This window comes from Leptonychotes weddellii, chromosome 8 (genome assembly GCF_054177405.1).
Source record: "Leptonychotes weddellii isolate Sample4059 chromosome 8, ASM5417740v2, whole genome shotgun sequence".
Taxonomy (NCBI): Eukaryota; Metazoa; Chordata; class Mammalia; order Carnivora; family Phocidae; genus Leptonychotes; species Leptonychotes weddellii.
In genome coordinates, this window is record NC_138376.1 from 39,377,614 (window position 1) to 39,403,015 (window position 25,402).

The following is a 25,402-nucleotide window of genomic DNA, read 5'->3' on the forward strand; positions in this document are numbered from 1 at the left end:
TAGGCATTGCAAATGTCCTCTGGATGTAGGATGACCAACTGTCCCAATTTGTCTGGGACTGAGGGAGTTCCCGAGAAATAAGGCTTTGATTTTTAAAACTGGGAAAATCCTGGGAAAACCAGGATGAGGTTTTCATCCCACTTGGGGGCCAAAATTACCCTGGTTAAGAACCGTGGGCCTGTGGGAACAGGGAACCACCTATGTATGATCAATTTGAAAAAACACAAGTCCATGGAGGCACACATTTAATATTCTTGGCACATAAAGAGGAAAACACTAATTTTCAATGAAGTAGGAGGGATTGGGAAAGACTTTATAAAAAACAACAACAACAACACATTGAGCTGATGCTTAAAAGCTTCAGGAGGTTTTAACAGGTGAAGACAAGCAATCCAACTGGAAGAAATCATGCAAGCCAATGGGTGGGAAGGTGTTAGACAAGTCCCAGGACGAGCGAGTTAGTGTGGGGAGTGTGAGCAGGGGGCAGGAAGGTAAATTGTAACCTAAGATTACAAAGATAGGATGGAGTCAGGCCTTGGAAGGCTTTGAGTCTTAAATAACAAGAAGAACCAGCAACAAATAACACATATATATTACACACAATATGCCAGGGATTGTTCTGCACACTTTAGTGGTATTAACTCACTTAATCTGCACAACAACCATAAGTGTGGGTGGTATTATTATGGGAACTTTACCAGGGAGGGAGCTGATGGGCACAGAGAGGATAGTTGGCTTCCTTGAGGCCAAGTCAATGGGAAAGTCAGGATTAAACTCAGTCTGTCTGACTCTTGGCTTTCATGCTGTTAACTGTCGCATTCTCCGGCTCTCTAGCTAACACTGGAAATTCATTAGATCTACTGACTGGCAGAGTGACAAATGCAGATATGAATTTTAAAAGCCAGCTCAGGTGGCTGGTAACAATAAAATATGAGGGATATAGGCAGCGCTCCTTTCTTCCTGCATTGTAACTCCACTCCCCCTATTGCATCCATGCAATTTTTAGTAAAAGCCATAACCTGATGAGTTTACAGTCTGAATCTATGGGAGTGGAAATGCTCAATTCCACCAGCTGAATAATTTTAGTGCCAGGTAGTACTTAGTGAATGCAATGTGCTCAGGAGAGGCACAGCCAATCCCAAAAGTTTAGAAAAAGAGGGAAAAGGGAAACTAAAGTGCCATGGAAATAATGAAATAAAACCAAACTTATTTGAAGTTAGCAGTAACTAGTTGTTTTGTAGCTGGTAATAATTTCTGAAGAAAAGTAGGAGATGCATCATTACTTGCCTTGGAATTGATGCTCTTCAAATTTGGACAAAGCTTAGAAAATAAGGAAAAAAATCTGCTATGATCCCTAGGGGTGGGTTTGGATAACACATCTTTCTATTTTTATCCTGGATGTCCCAATAGCATGGCCTTTGATACTCCCATCCCTTCAATCTAAACTTTTCCACCGAAACGCTGTCCCTTATCTCATTCCTGATAATTTATTAATAAGCCGCCAGATAAAAAATGTTTCTTAATAAAACACCCAGGCATTGTGGACTGCTTAATGTAGTTAATTTAAGTAGGGCAACTGAGATTCATGTAGATATCCATATTAGATTAGGGGGAGATTAGCATCACTCTTGCTGTTTGCTTAAGAATGCAGCTAAGTATGCTGTGCTTTGCAGTGCTGAGTTCAGATGAGCATTTTCAAACACTTGTTCTGAATTTCCATGCAGTAATATAGACAAGAGGTTTCTAGAAACCAAAATTAATGTGGTCTTAGATGGAATCCAGAAAGAATTCCTGTGCATTTCTCTGTCTTCATTCTTCTCACACCTACCCACCCCAAACCTATCACCACCACCTACTGGTGTAGGGCCAGGCTGGAGTATGGCTGGCTAATTTGTTGGGACATTTCTAAAAAAATAACTTTATTTCCTTCAGTGGAAAAATTCAAACAGGCAAACAAACTGATATTTACACACACACACACACACACACACACACACACGCCAGAGTTCATTGAACTAGTTAGAGGAAGAACAACACTGAATTGCTACTTTTTAGTTAAACATGGTACTAGGACCATTAAGATTCATATTCCTTTCTCAAGCAGAAAATATCATCAATACTGACTATTGCTTAGAATAAATAGCAATATTATTCTCTTTAGAGTGTATGCTTCAAAGCGTTTCAGATCCATGGAAATTATATGAATATTTTTCATACACCATATCCACATTTGGCAAATCCATCTTGTGTTCTGACCACTGTCTTCCTGTTTTCTGTGTCTTAGAAGGACAAGGGCAAATCTTTGGTCTGAAGTAAATGCTTACCTTTTCTTTGCTTGGCACCAATTCCAATGGCAATTAAAAAATATAACAAGCAAAATCATCTAGCATTAATGTACAATGTAAGCAAATAATACATTTTGCTAAAAGTATGGCTAAACGACAAAGCAGAGCTTAACAAAGCTGACTCATTTCTTAAGGGTTCCATATTCAATCTAATTTGTAAGGTTGGTATTTGGTAACTCCACTGTCTCATTTCCCAAATTCAATAATATTGCCAGATTGGCAGCTTTGCAATAGCTAAGGGAAAGATTATATGCCTATACTTTGGTTTTCCCTTTCTCTATGTAACAAATTCAAATGTTAAACCAATTATCATCTCCTAAGAAAAAAATATAAACGTCAACTTGAATAACTGGTTAATAGCTGAGTGAATCAGCTGGACTTGGGTACTCCTATCCTGGGGTGTAATTTCCTTTAGAGGAAGTGACAGTCTAAAGAAGGAGCTAACAACTCAATTGATCCAGAAACTGACAGCCATGGGGAGAGGGAGGCCATAGTTCATCCATGATGGGTGTCTCTTTTGGGAATCATCCCCACTGTCCAAGCTTACCTTCTCCCATCATGGCATCTTCCTTTTTAGTCTCTTGTGATCTTTTGCGCTTGGATGAGAGGTGGATATGATCCTTTTGATTGTCAGTCTGGAATTCAGAAATATCTTCACTTTTTATTTCTAGATTAATGAGAAAAAGATGTGACTGTTTCTTGGTTTTTAGAGTAAAACAACATTTTTATTTGTAAACAGGTCCTAAGTGCTAAGGTGTTTCTCTTGTATGCCCCAACACAATGATTGTGATATACATGCACTAGAATGCATATAATGTATTCAGAGTTTAAAGAATAATGAAATACAATCCCATATATTGACCAGCAACTTTAAGGTATAAAACTATACTACACTATACTATAGCCACCATATATGGCTACAGAACACTTGAAATGTGACTAGTTCCAATTAAGATGTGCTGTAAGTGTAAAATATGCACCTGATTTTGAAAAACTGTAAAATATCTAATATTTTTATATTTATTGCATATTGAAATAAATGTTGATATATTAGGTTAAGAGGACACTAGAAAATTGCATCATGTGCCTCACATTTGTGGTTCATGTTATATTTTTACTGGACAGAGCTGGTATAGAATGTTACAATACTCTTTAACCTTTTATTTTGAAATAATGATAGATTCACAGGAAGTTGCAAAGAAATATACTGGAAGAATTCATGCACCCTCATCCAGTCTCCTCCACTGTTAACAACCTATATAACTATATAGTATGATATCGAAACCAGGAAATTGACATTGGTACACAATCCACAGAGCTCGTGCAGATGTATGCTTTTGATTGAAGACTTCTGTTCTTGGCTGATGAGATGTTTTATATTCTATTCATTTATTTATTAAATATCTTAATCAAAAATGTATTTCCATTGCTCATGCCAGGAACTGTTCTAGGCAATGGAAAGACAATGAGTAAGAAAGACCTGGTCCCTGATCTCATAGAGCTTTTATTCTAGTTTGAATGGCAGAAGATAAACAAAAAAATTCGTAATGTAATGTCAATTGATGCCAGGCCATGGCATATGATAATTTTTCTCAAGGAAAAGCACTTTAGGGATTGAGTTTAGCTAAAAATCTGATTTCTTCATGGAACATCATTTTTACATTGAAAGAACCTGGAAGAATGAAAGACAGATTCTGGTTATTCATACTTGGGTACTTGGTAGGTTTTTTTTTAAGTGAATGAAGCCAGCCTGTAACTTCTATGAAACAACTGACAGTATTTGGCACCAGTGATAAAATTCAAGCTTTCATGGGAAATTTAGAATTTTGGATAACTTATATCAACTATAAGTTTCGCAGATATCTAACTCTTAAAGATTAATGTTGATATTAACAAATGCAATTTTAAAAAAAATTATAGAATGAAATATGTCAGCATTTGAAAGATCTTTATCACTCAGTGAAACAATATTTTCCAAATGGCTAAAGCATAATGTTTCAAAATCATGCATAGGTAAAAGCTCCACTCAAAGTATATGATAGATTAGTGGGTTTTTCATGTAACAGAGTATAGAAAGTACATTGAGATGTACCTTTAAGTAACTAACTCTTGGCCAGTTTGGGTGCAGTATCAAAGAAGATTATCCACAATTATTTGTGAAGGCTATTAAAATACTCTTCCCCTTCTACTTTGTACTTATGTGAGGCTGGATTTTCTTCATATACTTCAGCCAAAACAATACACTGCAGCAAATGTAATGCGGAAGCTGCTAAGAGAATCCAGCTTAAGGCAGACATTAAAGAGTTTTATAAAAATGCCATTCTTTTCATTATATGTATTTGAAAACATCATTTTTAAATAAAAAAAATGTTAATTATGTTAACATATAATGCGTGTATTATTGTCATTTTAAAGTAAAGTAAATTTTACATTTGCTTTTTTAACTTCTAATTTGGAAATAGTAATAGATGGACACACATTGACAAAATCTCTTTGGGGTTTTCAATAATTACTAAAAGCGGAACAAGGTCTCGAGATCAAAATTTTGTAAACTGCTGACACAGACCGTACAGCTGAACCGGAGAATCCTGTTCCATGAGGAAGATGGGGAATGATATTTTTTATTCTAAAGTAACAAATGCTAATCCTAGAAATTTGAAAAACACAGAAAGATATAAAGAAGAAAAAACAAATTACTCATACACAACTGATTACTGTACCTTTTTTTAAAAGATTTTATTTATTTATTTGTCAGAGAGAGAGAGCACAAAGCAGAGGGAGCAGCAGGTGGAGAGGGAGAAGCAGGCTTCCCACTGAGCAGGGAACCGGATGCGGGACTCAATCCCAGGACCTTGGGATCATGACCTGAGCCGAAGGCAGACGCTTAACCGACTGAGCCACCCAGGCGTCCCTGTACCTTTTTTTTTTTTTTTTTTCATAAAGTGCTTCCATGATCTCTTTTCATTTTTGTAAAGAAAGTTAGGAGTCTGCATCCACTCAGGAAAATATGTGAATTTAATACAGGGAAATGTGTCCACAGATACTGAAAAGTTGAAAAAGCAAAAAAGAGGTTACCGAGGTAATGATATGCTAGTAACTGTAGGAAGAAGCTTCCTCTATCGCTGGGGAACAGAAGGGAAGAGATGGGGTGAGCAGAGCTTAGTGGGAGGTCCCTCCATTGCTGGTAGGCTTAGCTGTAAAATGGAGGATGAGAATTAAATAGGATATGTCACAGAATTGCATGAAATTAAAAATCATGAAAGGTCTTTGTTTTCAAACCAAAAAGCAACACACACACACACACACACACACACAACTTTAGATTTAAAAACAAAGACCAAAACCTGCATTCCACAAATCACAGGCGACAACCCAGGATGAGATCCCATTTTTCTTGAGAAAGTCAAGGTACCCTTGAGTTTCCTTGCAGTTTGCCCAGCCCCAGCAGGACAGGGAGAGAGGGAGGGATATCACACTGATGCTTGGTTCAAAATAAAGAGTGCGTCTCCCGGAGCTTCCCTCCCCCAGCATCTCTCAGAAACCCAAGCACCCTGAGTCTTTCAGCAGTGGCGCCATGCTTCTTCCTCTTTCCTTTCTTTATTTTGACCTTCTTTCTTTGCCTCACCTCTTTTGCACCCACACTTGCTTATCACTTTGGTTTCCTAGCATCTCCTAATCTCACAAGTGTTTTGTCCGCTCATTTGATGTGGTGGAGTCAGGGACTTGTCAGTACCTGGCCTGCCACTCTATCTCCCTCACTCTGAGAGCAGAGTAGAAAGATAGAAAGAAGCCTCCTTTCCAGAACTTCTTTCCCTCAGTGATGCTCCATGTCTCCAGCCTAAAAGAAATGATCTGCTTTTGGGAAAATGTCTAAGAATATAGTTTCTGTGCTCCTAAGAAAGAAAAAAAAAAAAAAAACACACCAAAAATTCTCTTCCCTCTTCTGATTCTCTTGCCCCTCTTCCTTAAACTTACTTTTTGGAAGATTACCTGGGCAGTGGAACATAATGTTTCAGAGAGTAGGATCTGGAGCCAAACTGCCTGGCTTTTCCCTGATTGTGTGGCCTTGGGCAAGTTACTTAGCCTTTCTGTGCCTCATGCTCTACTTCCATAACACAGACCCTACGTCATAGGGTTGTTATGAAGATTGAATAAATCCATGTATGTAAAGTACTTAGAACCTGGCCCATAGTAAATATTCAATAAATATGTGCTCTCATGATTATCACTATGATTATTTAAGGTTAGGCAATCTTCATCTCTACTGTATGAACTGAGTAATTTGGTTCCATGTGGTTTAATATGTTGCAGTTTCATAAAAATTTCTCCTTGGGGGAAGAAAAAGAAATGTTAGTATATTATACATGATGACATTTCCCCACCGATATTTTCATTCCAAAAACAAAAATCTACATACTTCTGCTTTTGCTTTTCTTTAGCCAACAGCACACCAGATAGAACAGAGCCAGCCATGAGGCCACTGAGCACAGGGAAGCAGCCAAGATGATGGTTGACTTCTCGGACCTAGCTGCGGGTAGGACAGTGAATGACCTTGACCGAGCTGTAAAATTGGCCCCTGTTAAAAAAAAAGCCCCAATAATAACATGTTAATAGGGTATAAAGATGCTGATATAACAAAAATATTGTGGAAGAGATATGTTTACAACAACACCTGCCACTTAGTAGGTTCAATAAATATTTATTAAATTAAGTGATTAAATGAACTAATAATAAATCCAAGATTTGTGTTTCTGAAGAACTACAAGAATCCAGTTCCAACAATAACATACAATTGTTCTTTCCAATTCTGTCCATTACCGATGGGGCATTCTTCCAATTCTCCCCTTTCCTTCTCAGACTTACCTTTTCCACCAATGCAAAATTTCAATTTCACTCTCATGTCCCACTAATTAGAACAGAAATGCTCTCAGCCCCAGAATGTGTGAAACTACTTGTTCTGACATATGTCTCCTATTCAAAAAATGGCAGGTAACATATCAAAACAGGGGAACAGGGACTACTACCACAGAACAAAGAGAATTTTCTCATGTCCATGAGAATTCTGTTATCTGGAAAACTGGGAGTATAGCAGTGACGAAGAGATAGAGCCACTTTGGTCATGATGATGGGGCAAAATGGGCAAGTTCCTTTAGAGACTGCATCTTTCTAAGAATTCATCTCAAAGCCTTTAATAGACTGAAGAATTTCATTCTCACTTCCTCACTTCAATGTTATTTTTGGAATAAAGCACACAAAATCCAAAAAAAATAAAAGCTTGCTTATACTCATAAAAATTGGTACATAAATGTTTATAGCACCTCTGTCTGTAATCATCCAAACCAGCAGAGAACCCAAATGTTCTTCAACATGGGAATGAATAAACCAACGATGGTTTATCCAGACAATGGAATACTACTCAGCCAAAAAAGAGGTGAAGAAAAAGAGAAAGAAGAAGGAATAAAAAAAAGGGGGGAGTGAGAGAGGAAGGAATAAAGGAAGGAAGGAAGGAAAGAAAAAGAAAGAAAGAAAGAAAGAAAGAAAGAAAGAAAGAAAGAAAGAAAGAAAGAAAGAAAGAAAGAAAGAAAGAAAGAAAAAGAAAGAAAGGAAGGAGAGAGGGAGGGAGGAAGGGAGGAAGGAAAGAATCAGACTATTAGTAAGAAAGTAACAACTGGGATGACCATAAAAGGCATTATGCTAAGTGAGAGAAGTCCATCTCTAAAGGGTACACACTTTATGATTCCATTTATATGACATGGTAGAAAAGACAAAATCAATAGAGATAAAGAACAGATAAGTGATAGGGATTAGTGGTAGTGCAGGGGACGGAGGACAGAGGAACAGAATAAGGGAGATTTTTTGGAAATATTCTATATCCTGATTGTGGTGGTAATTACATGAATCTGTTAATATATTTGAATCCATAAAAACACATACAAAAATAAAGTTTATTGTATGTTATTTTTTAAATAAAAAAATTTTAAATTTACCTACAATTTTGAGGGTGACAGATATGTTCATTATCTTAATTGTGGGGATGGTTTCATGGGAGTATATTTTCACCAAAATTTATGAAACCATATGTTTTAAGTATGTATAGTTAATCATATGTCAATTATACCCCAATACAAAAATGAAAAGTTAAAAAAAAGCTTGCCTATGAACATGAATTAGTGATAGCCAGTGATTTTTAAGTAGCACATCCAAAACAAACCAACCCACACCAAACCTCGGTTTTCATCTGAATAATGCAGACAAAAACAGAGTTTTTATTTTCTCTACTCAAGGAAACATCATGCTTTTCTTTGCTGTGCTTTCCTTGGGCTGAATCTGATAATTTGATTGAAAGTTACAGTCAGGTTTTCAGTCTCTTGACTCCTGGCTGACTCGATCCCAAAGCTACCATAATAAAATTAGCTAGAAATGGTTCTCCTGTGTGTACATCTTATACTTGAGACATACTTGGCTTGTTATTAATTAGTTGCTTTTTATGAGCATCTGAATAAGAGAAATCTAGCCCAGAGACGGGGGAATGGATTTTACTGGGGATTTGATGAAGTAAAACAAAATTCCTCATTCTTTTATCCATTTTCCAATGATTGCTCGGTGATTGTTTACTTTGCTAACTGGATAAGTCACTGGTCTCATTCTGAAGATATTTACAAGCTAGTAGATAAAATGAGATATATTTACAAACATTTGTAATACAAATCAGAATGTGACACAAACAGAATAATGCAAATCAATTGCTCTGGAAGGATATTTCCCATCAATATGGTCAGGGAAAGCATTCCAGAAGAGAGCATATCTAAGTGGGGCTTTGGAGGCTAAGCAAATAAAGGCAGAAAGAAGAAAAAAGCAATTGTTTAGGAAATTAAGGCTGAAAAATATTGGGAATTAATGCTGGAAAGCATTTGAGGTAAACTTTGGTCACAGTAAATGTCAGCCAAAAGCCCCTTGACTATATCCTGAAGGCAATGAGGTGTCATAGAAGGAAGAATTCTGAGCTGGGAAGTGGCATGAACTAAGTGGGATACGGATGATCAGGCCATGGAAGTGTTTCGAACACAAATAATGGCAGAGGGCCTGAAGTCAGTGAAACTGGTTTAGAAGCCCAGAGAAGTACCTGGGTGTAAGGGTAGAGACCACCAGCTTTCAAATATTTTTAGCAGAAGAACATACAAAACTGCAGTCTTAGACATCATCTCAATATCCTCACTTACTCGTCGTAAAGAAATAGTTGTGCTATAATGTGCCAGGTTTTTCTACACTCTGAAGATACAGTGCTGAACTCAGCAGAATTCCAGTCCCTTTTGGAACTTAGGTTCTAAGGTGGGGGGAGGGGACAGAGCCCAGAGACAAATACACTGATACCCTGATGCCATGTGGCAGTTAAGTGCCATGAAGACCAAAGTGAGGTTGGCAGACAGAGAGTGACTGACGATGGAGCAGTGCTGGGAATGGTAGACTGAGTGATGCAGAAAAGGCCTCTCTGAGGAGGAGACATTTGGGAAGAAATCTGAGTGGAAGGATGAATGAGTCATGTGAATTTCAGGAGGAAGAGTATCCCAGGCATAGAAATAGCAAGGACAACAGAGTTTATTTGGATTTGGGGGCCAGGAGTAGCCCTGGCTCCCTCAGTCTCTTCTCAGCCTGGCAGCCCTTGAGAACCCCTATGAACTGCATGGATCCAAGGAATGGTCAGTTCTCTGACCATCTCTCTCCCACAGCCAGGTCACAGGAATGATAAAGAAGGGGGAAAGCCTGGCTGGGAAGTCAGTAGAATAAACACACGGAAACCCTTCTCTCTTGGTGGTGTCTCAGGATGTTCCAAAATGAACAAGTGAGCTGGATTAGTCAACATATTAGAAAGACTTGTGAGGGTCCCATACACATCTGGTCAGACCTAGTTAATTTCTCAGTTCCTCAATGTCTATACTTCTAAAATATTGTTCTTCTCTCAAGATATTTGTCTTCTTTCTATCTTCCATCTGTTCTCCTCTAATTTAGACTCCGTAAATCTCATTCTGACAGAGCCTCACATCCTAGAGATGGTTTTGAAAATTATGAAGAATAATTGAAGGAAAAATGCTGAAGAAAACTTTTCAAGATAATTCCTCAGCTAGCCTGTTTCGCAAGTTATAGTGAAACCTAAAATAAAGTAGTAATCTAGTAAATGTGAACACGAAGGCTGGCTCAAAATCATAAATTGTCATTGAGAAGTTTTTGTCTACACCATGTTTTACATCTGGCTGTAAAACTTATTCCTTAAAATAACCTTGATGAAGTATTTAGTTAGTCTTGGTTAACCACTGAGGAAATTAAAGGACAAAGTTCCTTTAAATAATCGGACGGGGCACCTGGGTGGCTCAGGTTGTTAAGCGTCTGCCTTCGGCTCAGGTCATGATCCTGGGGTCCTGGGATCGAGCCCCGCATCGGGCTCCCTGCTCTGTGGGAAGCCTGCTTCTCCCTCTCCCACTCCCCCTGCTTGTGTTCTCTCTCTCTCTGTGTCTCTCTCTGTCAAATAAATAAAATCTTTAAAAAAAAAAAAATTTAAATAAATAAATAAATAATCGGACAAATCTGGGACAAAATATCCAACTCTGCATGTATTGCTTTTCAAAATATATACTTGGGAATCCCATGGTCCGGAACACTGAACATGTATCTCCACAGATCTGTCCTATATAAAGACACTTTCATAGGTATTTAAAGGATATCTGCCCTGTAAAACTAAAATTAATAATAATATACTTGACCTCAGAAGGTATTCCCTTTGTGCAGAAAAAACTGTCCAGGACTTGGAATTAAAGGAAAAAAGTGATTACAGAACTGATCGATGCCATACCAGAGCCTTTTCAAATAGGCCCATGCAAGGTTTATCAAATTCTCTGGAGCATAGTTTTATATATATATTTTTATATTATATAATATATTTATTATAATATATAATATATAATAAAATATAAATACAATATATATAAAATATATATAAAAGTGTATATATATTTTTAATATTAATTAGGCCTAGTCTTGGTAATTTGCAGAGGATTGGTAAGCTGCAAATGATTTTTCTCCAGTACAGATGCAAATGGTGTCTGTACACACGTAACCTCAAAGGTTACAGCTTTGTTGCCCTATGTCCAATGTGGCAAACGTATTTCAGCTGGCTATGTGATCCGTATCTCTCAAATACTCTTCTCTGTAACGCTGATCTTTTCATTACGGTAACCTCAAATGCTCTTTAAACCAGCTTTGCCGTCTTCCTGGTACCCTCACTAGTGAGTTAAAGAACTTGTTGAAGGGGTGCCTGGGTGGCTCAGTTGGTTAAGCGACTGCCTTCAGCTCAGGTCATGATCCCAGGGCCCTGGGATCGAGCCCCGCATCGGGCTCCCTGCTCGGCGGGAAGCCTGCTTCTCCCTCTTCCATTCCCCCCTGCTTGTGTTCCTGCTCTCGCTGTCTCTGTCTCTGTCAAATAAATAAATAAAATCTTTAAAAAAAAAAAAAAGAACTTGTTGACGAATCCTCATTATACGTTTTCCCAAGAGCCACAGTTTGTGCTTTTTGAGAAGTATACTATGACAGTTTGAATCCAAGTTTCATGAGGATAACTAATCTGTGGCCTTAATTAAACATTTGTTGTCGGGCGTTGGATATCTCACATCAAAACATGGGATTTCCCTGGCCATTTCCACCAACTATCTGGTTTAACTCCAGTAATGATGATTCGAACGTATTTTATAAAACGTTGCATTATCACGCCCGTGCACTTAACTGCTTTCCACAGCTGCGTGGCTTTGGTATCAGACTAATTTCCTGCCCCAAATTAATAAGTGGTTATAAATATCTACTTTTTTAATTCAAATGTGGTGTTAGCATTTTTGGAATTCTTTTAGAGGCTCTCTTAGCTAAGGAATTTTTTTTCTGGTAAATCACAATAATGAATGCAAGAGTTAAATCTTTTTCTCTTTTTCCAGTGGATTATTCTGTGTCTCTATGAGAGCCCAATATTTTAAAAAGAGGATGTCAAAAACTACACTCTCAAAAAAAAACCAAAAAGCAAAAACCAAAAAACTCCATTCTCACCACTCCTCTGTAGGAGACTTGGCTCTACCCTTCATGGAAATGGGAGAGGAGTCTTTTGCGTAGGTTCATTTGAAGTTTAATTCAAACTTACTGAGTAGTATTACCCTCTAATAAAGCAAAAGTTGTGGAGAACGTTTCAGAAGGGAGAAGACCTTTTTTCAAGGTTCTGTCAAGAAGAACTGGAGCATATAAGCAATTTATATATACCTTATACCTGTACTTCTAAAATACCAGGATTTTGGGGGCGCCTGGGTGGCTCAGTCGTTAAGCGTCTGCCTTCGGCTCGGGTCATGATCCCGGGGTCCTGGGATCGAGTCCCGCATTGGGCTCCCTGCTCCGCGGGAAACCTGCTTCTCCCTCTCCCACTCCCCCTGCTTGTGTTCCCTCTCTCGCTGTCTCTCTCTGTCAAATAAAATCTTTAAAAAAAAATAAAATACCAGGATTTTGAATGGGTATGGTTGTAATTTATGGAGTTGGGGGGAGGCAGTGAGTGAGGAGGGCAGAACAGAAAGATAAAATTTCCTACTACTCAATATCCCATGACTCTCTTTCTTATCAATTAAAATGTTCTAGTTAATATCCAACCAAATGCCACCACATGTCAGAGAACGAATAAATAATAATAATAATTAAAAGCATTCAAAGTAAATTTTAACAACTAGAAGAAAATGTACATCTGGATTCTTGCTTACCAGAATTCTCCAGAGGCTTAATTTCTACATGTGTTCTTGCTTCTCATACCTTAATGATATAACCAGGTAATTTTTTTCTCTAAACTGTGATGACTTCCTATTCATGATAGGAGCTATTCCCATTATAAAGGAGAAGGAGCTATTTTTTTTTTTTAAAGAAACAGATAGTAAAAACACACTCTGCTGATATTACCTGGAGGGGAAGTGACAGTAAAAAGAAAGTGCCAATTTGACCCAGAGATCAAAACTGCCAAGTTGGAGAAGCTCACATAACCATCTTGACTTTCTGCCTGAGTACATCCTATAAACAAACACAGAGACAAAACGTAAATGTTAGTTACCTACTAAAGAGCAGTTTCTTCAAGTCTTCTCTGTAAAGAGGCAATTGGACACTAATGGGAAAAAAAAAAAAGATTTAATGAACAGATTACAAAACCCATCAGGCTTTTCTTAGATAAATCTTGGAACCAAATAATCCAAGAAAGAATAATAATAACAGTAATTGAAAGTGTGCTATGCCAGACGCTGTGCCTTCTAGACATCATTTTAAATAAACTACACAACAGGAAATAGATAACCTTATGAAAGGTGAAATTACTCGGTGTAGGGATTATAACCACATCTGCCTGATTTCCAAGTTGACATTCTTAACCACTACTATATGTTGACTATTTTGTTATTAAATGTCTGTCAAGAAAGTCTATTATCTTATAGGTGGCCAGTTTCTAGGCTCTGCCTCTCTTTTTTCAAGAAGTCTGTAGTTTATGTGGTGGCAGAGTTAGGCCAAGAGAGCAGGACAGCAGCAATGCATCAAATCATGACTGATAAAGGCTACCCTGATTTAGCAACTTGGGTTGCCTGGGCTATAGTTTCCATGAATAAAATGCAAAAAAAAAAAAAGAAAGAAAGAAAGTTTACATCTTCTAAAACTAGGCCATCCATTTTTAAAGTGAAAGAAGGCAACTTAACTCAGGATCACATTCACAATGCCATTAATTAGTCTTCTGACTCCACTACCCTCAAATTACTTTGCTAATTAACAGCTGCTACAGTTCACTCTGGAAATGTCATGATGATTGATATGATGGACAATGAGTTGGGAGAGTGGTCTTAAAGTTTATAAATTGGTTTGAGATCTTTAAGGCTGAAAGGTATCATAAAGATATAATATGCTTAGTGTTACATTTTTCAATTCAATTGCTTAATCCTTTTTGTGGAAACACTGTCTTTCCTCATCAATTTTGCAGAGCTAACTATAAGTTCTTTTTCAAAAACATCTTTTCCTTCATCTCTTCAGCATCCCAAAATAAATAAAATGCCCAGAAAAATGGAAATAAATAAGCCAAGACTCAAATAAATGATAGGCGCCCAAGATAAATGCAGTTTATACTCTTTAAAACCTATATGCATCAAAATTATGGTCAATAAACTCTTGCAAACAATGAACTGCAGAGTACAGATGTTCAACATGAAATCGTATGCTGCAGTTTTTCCTTTGACAAACGTCCTTATTGTCCCCGTCTTTGGAGGAATACAAAGCAGCATTTAATCGAAATGTGTCCGTCGAGCGCAGTGAGTCTGGCTCGTAGAACAGCCGCCAAACTGCCTAATGGAAAGTGCTTTAGCTCCAAATGGGTTTGCTTTTGTGTTAAATACCAGCTTGCCTCAGAGATCTCTACAAAGATTCCCATATATATCTATGATATTCTCAGATTTGAAGCATATGTGCCCAAAAGCTGAGGCACTTGCTGCCAAGTACAGTACATTACTCCAGGGTTCATCATATCTCTGGAATGGTAATTGTAAAATATACAAATGCCATCGACAGGCTCCTTGATCAAGCTGGTATAAGCAATGTACTGGCTGGGGGAACTTGGGATGAGATGGGGTGCTGGGCTTGAAGCAAGATTGAAATTGACTACATGACTTAGCAGAGAGTGCTACCTGAATGTGTTTCTGTGGGGCACATGGTTTGCAAAATACCTCTCTGCCCCAATTCTCCCCCACAACTATCCCTCTCACCCCTAGCAATATTAGCAAACTGGTATATCATTGATGTTGAGACTTATTTTTTTTAATATCAAGAACGTATTTTTCCTACAACCAGGATCTATAATTAAATATGAAAGCATCTATAGGACCCTTAAATAATTATGTTCCAGTATATAAATTCACTTTTTTTGTTAATTAATTACAACCTCCTTATTTACTGAGGAGGATCTACTGAGACAAGAATAAAAGGTTTAGACTAGACATACAGATATGGTTTTGTTGTTATTGTTTTTCTCCAGGAAATCCTTAGAATAAGCTAGGTCATCCATCCCAAATTGTTTTGGTTCCACTCTTTCTGTAGTTAAAGAGAAGTATTTCATGATGGCTTCAAGAGATTCTTTTGCTCATATGAGAAGGGTGTTCTGGTGATGTGGGCATTCTAAAAATACAAAACTCCGCAAGATTTTTTTCCCTACTTCATGACACACACAACAAAATGTGTGCATAGAAACAACTTCAGCCCATTTCTCATCCTTCCTCAGTAAATCTTCCAAGGAAGACAGTGGTGACAATACTAATCCAGATGAGTCAGCCAGCTGAGTGTGACATGGTTAATTGAATAAAATAGCAAACAGTTTCATTCATTTTGCATGGTCACAATATGATTCTAAGCTAGTCAATGATGATATATTTGGAATAACTGAAAGAAAAACAATGAAGGATTGGGGGAGGGTGTCAGGACTGGGGCAAAGTGAAGCATGGAGTCTGAGTAAGGTATGGTCCAGAAGAAGGTATGGAGGATGAGTGAAACAGAGAGTATGGGTAAGGTGGTGAGTATGGATAATATATGAAGAATGGTGAGTTATGAAGTATGAGTAAGGTATAGAGTACGAGGAAGGTACAAAGTATGGGTAAATGTATGAAGTATGAGTAAGGTGAGGAATATATGTAACTGAACTGTACATGTAAAAATGTTTAAGACAGCAAGTTTATGTTGTATGTAATTTACCACAATATTTTTTAAAAAGGGAATATGGGCAAGGTATGGAGTATGATTAAGGATATGAAGTATGGTTAAGGCATGGAGTATGAATAAGGTCCTGGATATGGGTAAGTTATAGAGTATGGGTAAAGGTATTGCTTTAGACTGAATGTTTGTGTCCCTCCAAAATTCAAATGTGGAAACTTAATCTCCAGTGTGCTGGGATTTGGAGGTGGGGCCTTTGTGGAGTGATTAGTTATGAGGCCCTTAAAAGAAACTGCAGAAAGCTCTCTTGCCCGTTTTGCCATGTAAGGACATAGCTAGAAGATGGCCATCTATGAATCAGGAAGCCTGCCTTCACCAGAGGCCAAATTTGCCATCACCTTGATCTGGGACTTCCTATTCTCCAGAACTGAGAGAAATAAATTTCTTTGTTTATAAGCCACTCTGTCTATGGTGCTCTGTTATAGCAGCCTGAAAGGACAAAGATAGGTATGAGTGTGTGTAAGGTTTGGAGTATGGATAAGGTATGGAATATGGGTATGATATGGAATATGGGTATAATATGGAATAGAGGATGGGGGTAGGTGAGCTTCAGTACGCAGGTGAGGGTAGTTGATGTACACATTACTAAAACATGACAAAAAGCTGAAAATTGATATTTTTGACACTGTTGTCGTAAGGTCAGAAGGTAAACTAATTACTGTTCTATCTTATGAATCTCATATCAAAATGCGAGCAATAGCTAAATGGCATTGAAGAATGGACAGGATGACATCATCAAAACAGGCAGTTTAAAACTACCTCTTAATAGAATTTTGAATGTTTAATTTTCACTGGCCAACCTTGGATAGCTTTGCTTAATTATCTTACTTTCTTAATGATGTGGCTTGTTTCTGCAAATTTGCACATCCCCATCATTTTGGGCTGTTCTCTTTCCTTGGGATTTTAAACCTAAGGAGTTTCAGACTTAACTGCTTTGGTAAAGAAATGACCAAGAAGAGCAAAAATAGGAGTCAGCAATATGGATGGTACGCTCACCAAAGTGAGTAAAATATACATTGTTATGAGTGGAAGAATGGAAAACATGGAGTCTATGAGGTGAGTCTCACAGAATAAGCAGCATTACTGGGCCTTTAAAATTGGATCGTACAAACGGAAAGTGGACAGGGAACTCAAGAGAGTAACAAGACTACGGAAGTTTGGGAAAATCATTTTTGTGCACAGGCTGAAAAGATATAGTTTCTTGATATAAGTAAATATATAGAGTAGGGAATTTATAGGCCAAAATAGTTGAAAGGCAACTTAAAAAGAGATAGCAGGCAAATTTATAGCTCTAACAAGAAAGGAAGAGAATGAGACAAGCCTGAAACAGTAAGGGTTTTGAACCCATGAAATATTTAATCATGAAATGTCAATTGCCTCTTCAAGAACATTTTCAAAAGGGACTAGTTCTGTTTTCTGAGGGATAGCTTTACAGGAAAACAAAATGTATAAGCTAAATAAAAGTGATGTAAAAAAATTCTGGGATTAATTCATTAAAAACTATGTTGAGTGATAATTCACTAACGTGGAAACTTTATCATAAGAATTTTATATCTTTCCTTTTTTAAAGACATGTAACAAAGAACAAAAGGACAATATGCTCAGGAGAAACAGGCATTATATACCAGATGATAGTAACAGTTTAGGCCAAAAAATAAATGCAACTAGCAGGAATGGCAAGATTTAGTATTTCTACAATGGACTTATTCTTATACATTTTGGCATTTCATGTATTTTACAGAATCCATGTGAAGGAGCTTAGGCTCATAGCCAGGGTAGAGCAAGAAATAACAGTAAAGTCATGGCTTATTCTTGGAAACCAGCTATTTTATAGATAGGCTGATATTTTGAACTGGTAGATGAGACATTTACAAGTTTAGAAAAAAAGATTACAGATAACCCAAAACCAACAGAAATGTCCTAACCAATTCATGAAGTACATAGAAATCTGATAAGCTGATGTTTTAAAAGAGTTATCAATTCACCTTTTATTTTGCTTCTCATTGTTGCCTGTGTTTGGGATGTCATTGATGTCATTTGATGTCAATGATAAAATCATTGCCAAGACCAATGTCATGAAGCTGTCTTTTCTTCTAGGGGTTTTATAGTTTCAGGTCTTATGTTTTAGATTTTGATCCATTTTGAGTTACTTTTTCTGTAAGGTATAAAATAATGCTCCAATTTTACTCTTTTCCATGTGGATATCTAGTTCCCCAACACTGTTTGTTGAAGAGTCTATCCTTTCCCCATCGTGTATTCTTGGCTCCCTTGTTGAATATCAGTTGGCCATATATGTGTGGATTTATTTCTAGGCTCTTCGTTCGTTCAATTGGTCTATGCATTTATCTTTAGGCCAGTACCATACTGTTTTAATTTTTATAGTTTTGTAATATACTTTGAAACCACAAAGTGTGATGCTTTCAGTTTTGTTTCTCTTTTTCAAGATTGCTTTGGCTTTTCAGGATCTTCTGTGGTTCCACATAAATTTTAGAATTGTTTTCTCTATTTCCGTAAGAAATGCTATTAGGATTTTGATAGAGATTGTACTGAATCTGTAGGTTGCTTTGGGTGACTATGGACATGTTAAGCAAAATTAGACAAGAAGGATTACATCAAACTAAAAAGCTTCTGGGCAGCAAAGCAAACAATCAACAGAGTGAAAAGGCAACTTACAGAATGGGAGAAAATACTTGCAAGCTATATATCTCATAAGGTGTTAATTTCTAAAATATGTAAGAAACTCTTACATCTCAATAGGATAAAAAAAGCTAACAACCTGATTTTAAAAAATAAGCTAAAGACTCAAATAGACATGTCTCCAAAGAAGACCTACTAATGGCCAACAACTATAGTATATGAAAAGATGCACAAAATCACTAATCATCACGGAAATGCAGACCAAAATCACAATGAAATACAATCTCACACCTATTAGGATGGCTATTATTAAAAAAAAAAAAAAAGAAAGAAAGTGTTGGTGAAGATGTGGAGAAACTGGAACTCTTATACACTGTTGATGGGAATGCAAAATGGTGCAGCCACTATGGGAAACAGTATGGAGTTCCCACACAAAAATAGAAATAGAATTACCATATGATCCAGCAAGCCCACTTCTGGGTATTTATCCAAAAGAATTGAAATCAAGATCTCAAAGAGGTATCCAAACCCCCATGTTCATTGCAGTGCTATTCATACTAGCTAAGATATGGAAAAAATCTAAATGTTCATCAACAGATGAATGGATTTAAAAAATGCAATATATGCATACAATGGCATACTATTCAGTCTTAAACAAAGAAAACTCAAAAATATGCAACAATGTAGGTGAATCTTAAGGACATGATGCTAAGTGAAATAAGCCAGTCACAGAAGGACAAATACTGTACCATTCCACTTACACGTAGTATCTAAAATAGTCAAACTCATAGAAGCAAAGAATACAATGTTTTTTTTTTGTTTTTTTTATTTTTATATGCACAACTTCAGGGAAAGTAAATGAAGCTAGCAGTGGTACTAGGACTGAACAGGAAGGCAATAGAGGACAAAGAAAGGTGGAGAGGGGAAAGTAAACTCTGAGGGCCTGCTCTGGACCAGGTGCTTTGCATTTGCCATTGCATTTGCCATTGTATTTTTTGTTCATAACACTGAAAGTGTTTCTATTTCCCCATAGAAACCACATCATAGGGGCGCCTGGGTGGCTCAATTGGTTAATCACCCGACTTTTCATTTCGATTCTCAGGGTCCTGAGATCAAGCCCTGTGTGGGCTCTGCACTCAGCAGGGAGTCGGCTTGGATTCTCTCTCCTTCTCCCACCGCCCCTCCCCTCGCGTTCCTGCTCAATCTCTCTCTCTCTCAAATAAATAAATAAATCTTAAAAAAAAAAAAAAAGGAACCACATCATATCTGCGACTTGCTCCCTGGGCCAGTCCATGATACTGTACCAGAATCATTTGTCTTGGAGGACATGCCCTTTTTCTTACGACATATTGAGGATATGGTTATGACAAAAATGCTCCTCCATCATGCAAGGGGAGAAGAGGAGGTGTCTCCTTAAGTATTTACTGCCAGTCTAATCTTGCTTTTCACAGATATGGCACTGTAGACTGGGGATAAAGGAGATTTCTTCCAAATTACCCAAGATGCTGAGTATTACTGACCTTGCTATGAATTCTAATGGCTGCAAACATTTTCTTGCAGATGTAGTAGTAACAGGTGTCTGAATGTCACAGGTACCTACCTTTCAGCACTGAATCCGATGTCCCTTCCAGGGAAACAGAAATGGTCCAAGGCTCTGAGGGGGGCCCCAAGGACTCTATTCTCCTATTCTAGAAATAGAAAAAAACAGGGTGGCGGGGGAGTTGCATTGAGAAGAGAATTTTGTGAAGTTACTAAAACAGAAAAGAATTCAGACAAAATCACAACTCAGTAGAGACAGGCAAAGGAAGGAAAGTGATGAATATTTTCTTTCTTGTGTTAAGAATATATCAAAATAAGCTTATCAAGAAAAGAGAGTGGAGATTATTGCAGGAGAAGTTGGGGCAGGTTGGTGAAGAAGAGAAAGGAAAGCTAAGTTTACAGAAGAGGAGAGTGGCAGTACGTGTTGAAGATTAACAAGGAAGGCAAGACTGAGAGAAAGAAGCAGGACTCAGCTGACTGAATGCCAGATGACCTCCAAAGGGACAGGTTTCCAAGTGTGGACCTCAATCTCATAGGCTTCCTCCCCATGCAAACATGTCAGGGGTGCATTTCTACAATAAAGAGTAGAAAGCTGATTTAACTACCATATTTCCCTTCCTTCCCCCCGTGACTTGAGTAAATACAGAAAAGATAAAATAGAATCAGAGGGCATGGACACTAAAATCAGAATTAAGCACAGACGCCTTTGTTGATGATTTACTTAACCACATATAAGAGAAATCATTTACAATAACATAAAACTGTAATGCAGATGTGATAGCAGACATTCTTTCATTAGCATATGAAATGACTTCTTTGGGAAGGCCAGATTTCCAGAAGATACGAGAGACCTGCTTCAAGGATTTGCTTGGGGAGGAAAAGCATCAGGCTTTTATTTTTACTCTTGATCAAATTCTGGGCACTCACAGAAAGTGGAAGGAAGCCAGCTGTGAGGTTCCTTCACTCAAAGGAACGACAAAGTCTGTGCCGACAGCACACGGGGGCCACTCGGTAAATGCGTGATGTGTGCTGGACACGACACATTCCCAGCTCTAAAGAGAGACTGTTCCCCATGAACCAGTTACCTGCTTATCCAGAAAAACGAGCCATGGTTGTACTCTAAGTTCTTTTCCCACTTCTCCGTCTGAAGGCTGGACCAGGACCGAGAGAGCGTAGGGCCGAATATATATCAAGTCCCCAGTTTTAAAACTGCTTGTATTTCTGGCACGTGTTGACAAAAACAGAATACCTCCATAAGGTTACAGATATCATGGCAGGAACGATTTCTAAAATGCATTATTACCAGTGAAAATATTTGCATTTGCTGTGGTTTCTAGAAATTTCATAATGCAGTATATAGAAAATATGACCTTATAGCCAAAGAATCATTAAATGTTTATTTTTTACATTTGCTTAGCATTGGAAATGGATAGACTGGGTGTGTGGGAGGGGTGGAAAGAAGCACAAATTATGAACTTAGATTTTTATCACTGTTCATTAATATCAGCCCCAAGAATGCCTAATCAGACTAAAATATTTAGAAGGTACAGATAGATATGTTCACTAGTCTGCTCGTAAGTCAGCTCTCCCCCAAAAGGTTCTGATTTGTGGTGTTTTCCAATTTTTACGGTATAAAGACTTCGACAATGGCTGATTCCGTGGTACTAAGATGATGTCACTGAAAAGAATTGGAAGAGACGCCCGACAGCAAGCTCCGGCAACAACACTGTTTCACATAGAATTGCGCAGGTAATCCTCACAACAACCCTTCCATATTTACATTCTCCACAGTGTGCTTGCACTAAATAGGCTCCATAACGGTGGAATTAATTGAATGAAGGCTTTAGGGAGAATAAGAACTTAAAATTCATATATGCTGAGCACTTACTGTGTACTAGGCACTATTCTAAGCTTTTCACATATAAACCCATTGAATCTTTAAAATGACATGGTGATGTAGGTACTTCTAGTTAAACTTGAAGAAACTGAGACCCCAAAGGCCTTAAGTAACTTGCCAAAGGTCTCACAAATGGTTAAGTGTATGATCAAGGTCTAGAGCAGTTAACCAATAAGCTATATTGTTTTTCACCTCTTTCAAGCACATTAATTGCTGATGTGACTTAGCAATAAAATACAACAAACATAAAATAAAACAAAATGGTTCTGCAGTTCATGATACCTCAAAACATCTTTTTCCCAAAGTTTTGGTGTTTTTGATGACCAACATAGCTTTATTAAAAGGGCATTACAATGAATCATGGAACACTACATCAAAAACTAATGATGGGGTGCCTGGGTGGCTCAGTCGTTAAGCGTCTGCCTTCGGCTCAGGTCATGGTCCCAGGGTCCTGGCCACATCGGGCTCCCTGCTGGGCAGGAAGCCTGCTTCTCCCTCTCCCACTTCCCCTGCTGTGTTCCTGCTCTCGCTGTCTCTCTCTCTGTCAAGTAAATAAATAAAATCTTTAAAAAAAACAAAAACTAATGATGTAACGTATGGTGATTAGTATAACATAATAAAATAAAATTTAAAAAAGGACATTATAGATTATATATCTGTTGTCCTATTAAGCCTACTGTAAATCATACATCGCAGTCATGCAATAGATTTTTAGCAATTACATGGAGATATACAGATATATATCACATGTATTACCCTAGGATAGAGCATCCGTTGTTGACTTATTCTCAAAACAGCTTAGGTCAGTTCTAATAAGGTTTTGCTTAAAAAAAAAAAAAAGAAGAAGAAGAGGAAGTAGCCTACCCTGTCCCTGTTAAATGCTTGTAAGTCAATTACTTTATTCCCCAACTGTTTTTTTCCCTCTCTCATCTAAGGAGAAAAGGATGAAATATTTATTTAACATGGAAGGTGTTTATCAGGCAAAGATGACAATTAGTCCTAAAAAGAGGAAAGAGGGGAAGAGCAAATGCAGTGGATCACAGACTTTGAAGTTTCTGTAGGAAGCACTTTCTCTCTCCCCTGAGAATCCTGGGAAATGGAGACAGGTTGGGAATATGTGGTCCTAAGAATCGCCTTTGGTCATCTATCGGCTAAGGCCCTGACCTCTGTGCTAGAATCACTCACTGGGAATTCAGCATACAGCAGCCTAATGATCATTTATCAGTTTGCTTAGCCTGAGTGGGTAAGGTTCCTTCTTTTTTTTTTAAGGGGAACAATTTAAATCAGATTTTTAAAACCCATGCTATTAATTCTATCCTTCCATGGGGCCCAGGTTACTGGAAAATTCTAACATTGCTTACGGATCCTATTTCTCCCCTAACTCACTTCTTAAATGCTTTCGGATGTGGGATGGGGGGCAGGCTAGCAATGGGGTTAAGGAAGCCAAAAGACGCCAGCGGAGATCCTGACATAAGTACACTGACGTGTAGAGACGAAGAGATGGGAGCCAACTGCCTGAAAACCCGCTGAAAGGCCCGTCCCTGACACACTTTAAAGTTTATTGTGAGCAAACATCTCTTATTAAATGTAAACAGCATCTCACTGGAGGTCAGAGACTTGCTGCTACAGCATATCCCAAGGTAATACCACTTTAAGCTCCACATAAACTCTTAAGCAGTTTCTATCCTAAAACCTGACCGTAGGTGGTACAGTTTTTTACGATATGTTATAATAGTGCAATAAATCTGTTAGCTTAAAATCGAATCTCCGTGGCCTTTTAGAGAAATCATCATTAAATGCAGGGTCCTGTTAATGATGCCATCGAAGTGAAATTGTTTAATCTGCTAAGGGGGTGAAAGGTCACCAAATGAATTTTTTATAATACATCAACTTGACACGCAATAGGGAAAACTGTAATAGATAAAAGCAAAGGAAAAGGGCATTCTCTTCTTCTGATAGGTCAATAGCAGCCAAGAGAGTCACTTATCCACTTTCCTTTCACGATGGGGCTCCTTTTGCATTTAATATGGACACCCAATTAATACCTCAGCACCACAGACAACCTCATTTTAGGTGACTTATAGCAATTTCTCCCCCTTCCCTGAAATGAAAGTGATCACAATACATCATAGCATTGTGCGAATTAACGTTAATTGATTCAAGTTACCAAGCAATGATGGGCCACTTATATAATCTAGGCGTTATTGGGTGCTAGAAGGGATGGAGGGAAGATTAGATTCCAGTGTCCGTTGCTGTGACGACGGGAGTCACCTGATGCCTTGTTAGACAGTTGTAAGGTTCTATTGCTGGCCCCAGTGGGGTCGTCAGTAAACTGGAGTGATGTCCAAACATCATTATACGCTGCTCCGATATTAAAGCAAAGGGATTAGCAACTTATTGCAAGCAACCTGGATTTGTCATTGTGCTGTCGTTATCCAATTTCCAACTGCTAATGTGACTGTAGCCTGCAGGCAAAAGGACCTACAGCCAAACTTTAAAAAATGGGGGAGGAAAGTTCCCTCCAATCCTCCCAGTTTTAACCACTATTTAACAGCTTCCAATACCCAGTCAGGTATGTGAAAGAATTTTTTTTTTTCCCTTCAATGCTTAAGTACAAGCTAAAAAAAAAAGAAAGAAAAAAAAAGATCAAGAGAATACGGACATTTTCCCAGTTCAGAGATCACCAGTATTCACTCCAACTCTTGCTTTTCAATCTGCCAGATCCCAAAACGCTTACTCTGTAGAGGAGAGGATTATTTCTATTTGCATGGCAAACCTAGCAAACAAAGAAATAAATCCTACTGAAAGCTGGCTCTGGGCAAGACCTATGGGAGATGGGCTGAAGGTAGGGGCATTAGAGAGACTTCCTTGTTCCTTCTTCAACCTTCGCCTCCTCAAAGTTACTAAGTCAGGTTCCTATAAAAGTGCCCCATGTTTTGATTAAATGTTTCAGGTGTCCTGCATTTTCAATCAGTCCTGTTTTAACTAGGCTAGATAGGGCAGAATCTCTATGTGCCATCAGGGGATTTGAATTCCAAAGAAGTTTGCAAGATTCTGTACCCTGGGAGAAGAAAGTAAGCTCTCTAGTCAACTCAGTCTAACGAACACGTTAACCCTTCTACTATGGACAAATGTTGTTCTAGGCACTGTGAGATGTGCAAAGATAAATAAAACACCATGACCTCTGTCC

General features: G+C 38.0%; 1 long non-coding RNA gene across 1 annotated transcript; it reads right to left on the bottom strand.

Moving 5' to 3' along the window:
• Positions 1-4,983: 4,983 nt before the first annotated feature.
• LOC145723009 (uncharacterized) lies at positions 4,984-20,460 on the bottom strand. Its single transcript, XR_014147707.1, has 3 exons — positions 20,377-20,460; positions 13,314-13,421; positions 4,984-6,921 (listed from the first exon to the last, which is right to left on the bottom strand). It is a non-coding gene; the product is annotated as an uncharacterized LOC145723009 (long non-coding RNA).
• Between the last annotated feature and the right edge of the window lie 4,942 nt (positions 20,461-25,402).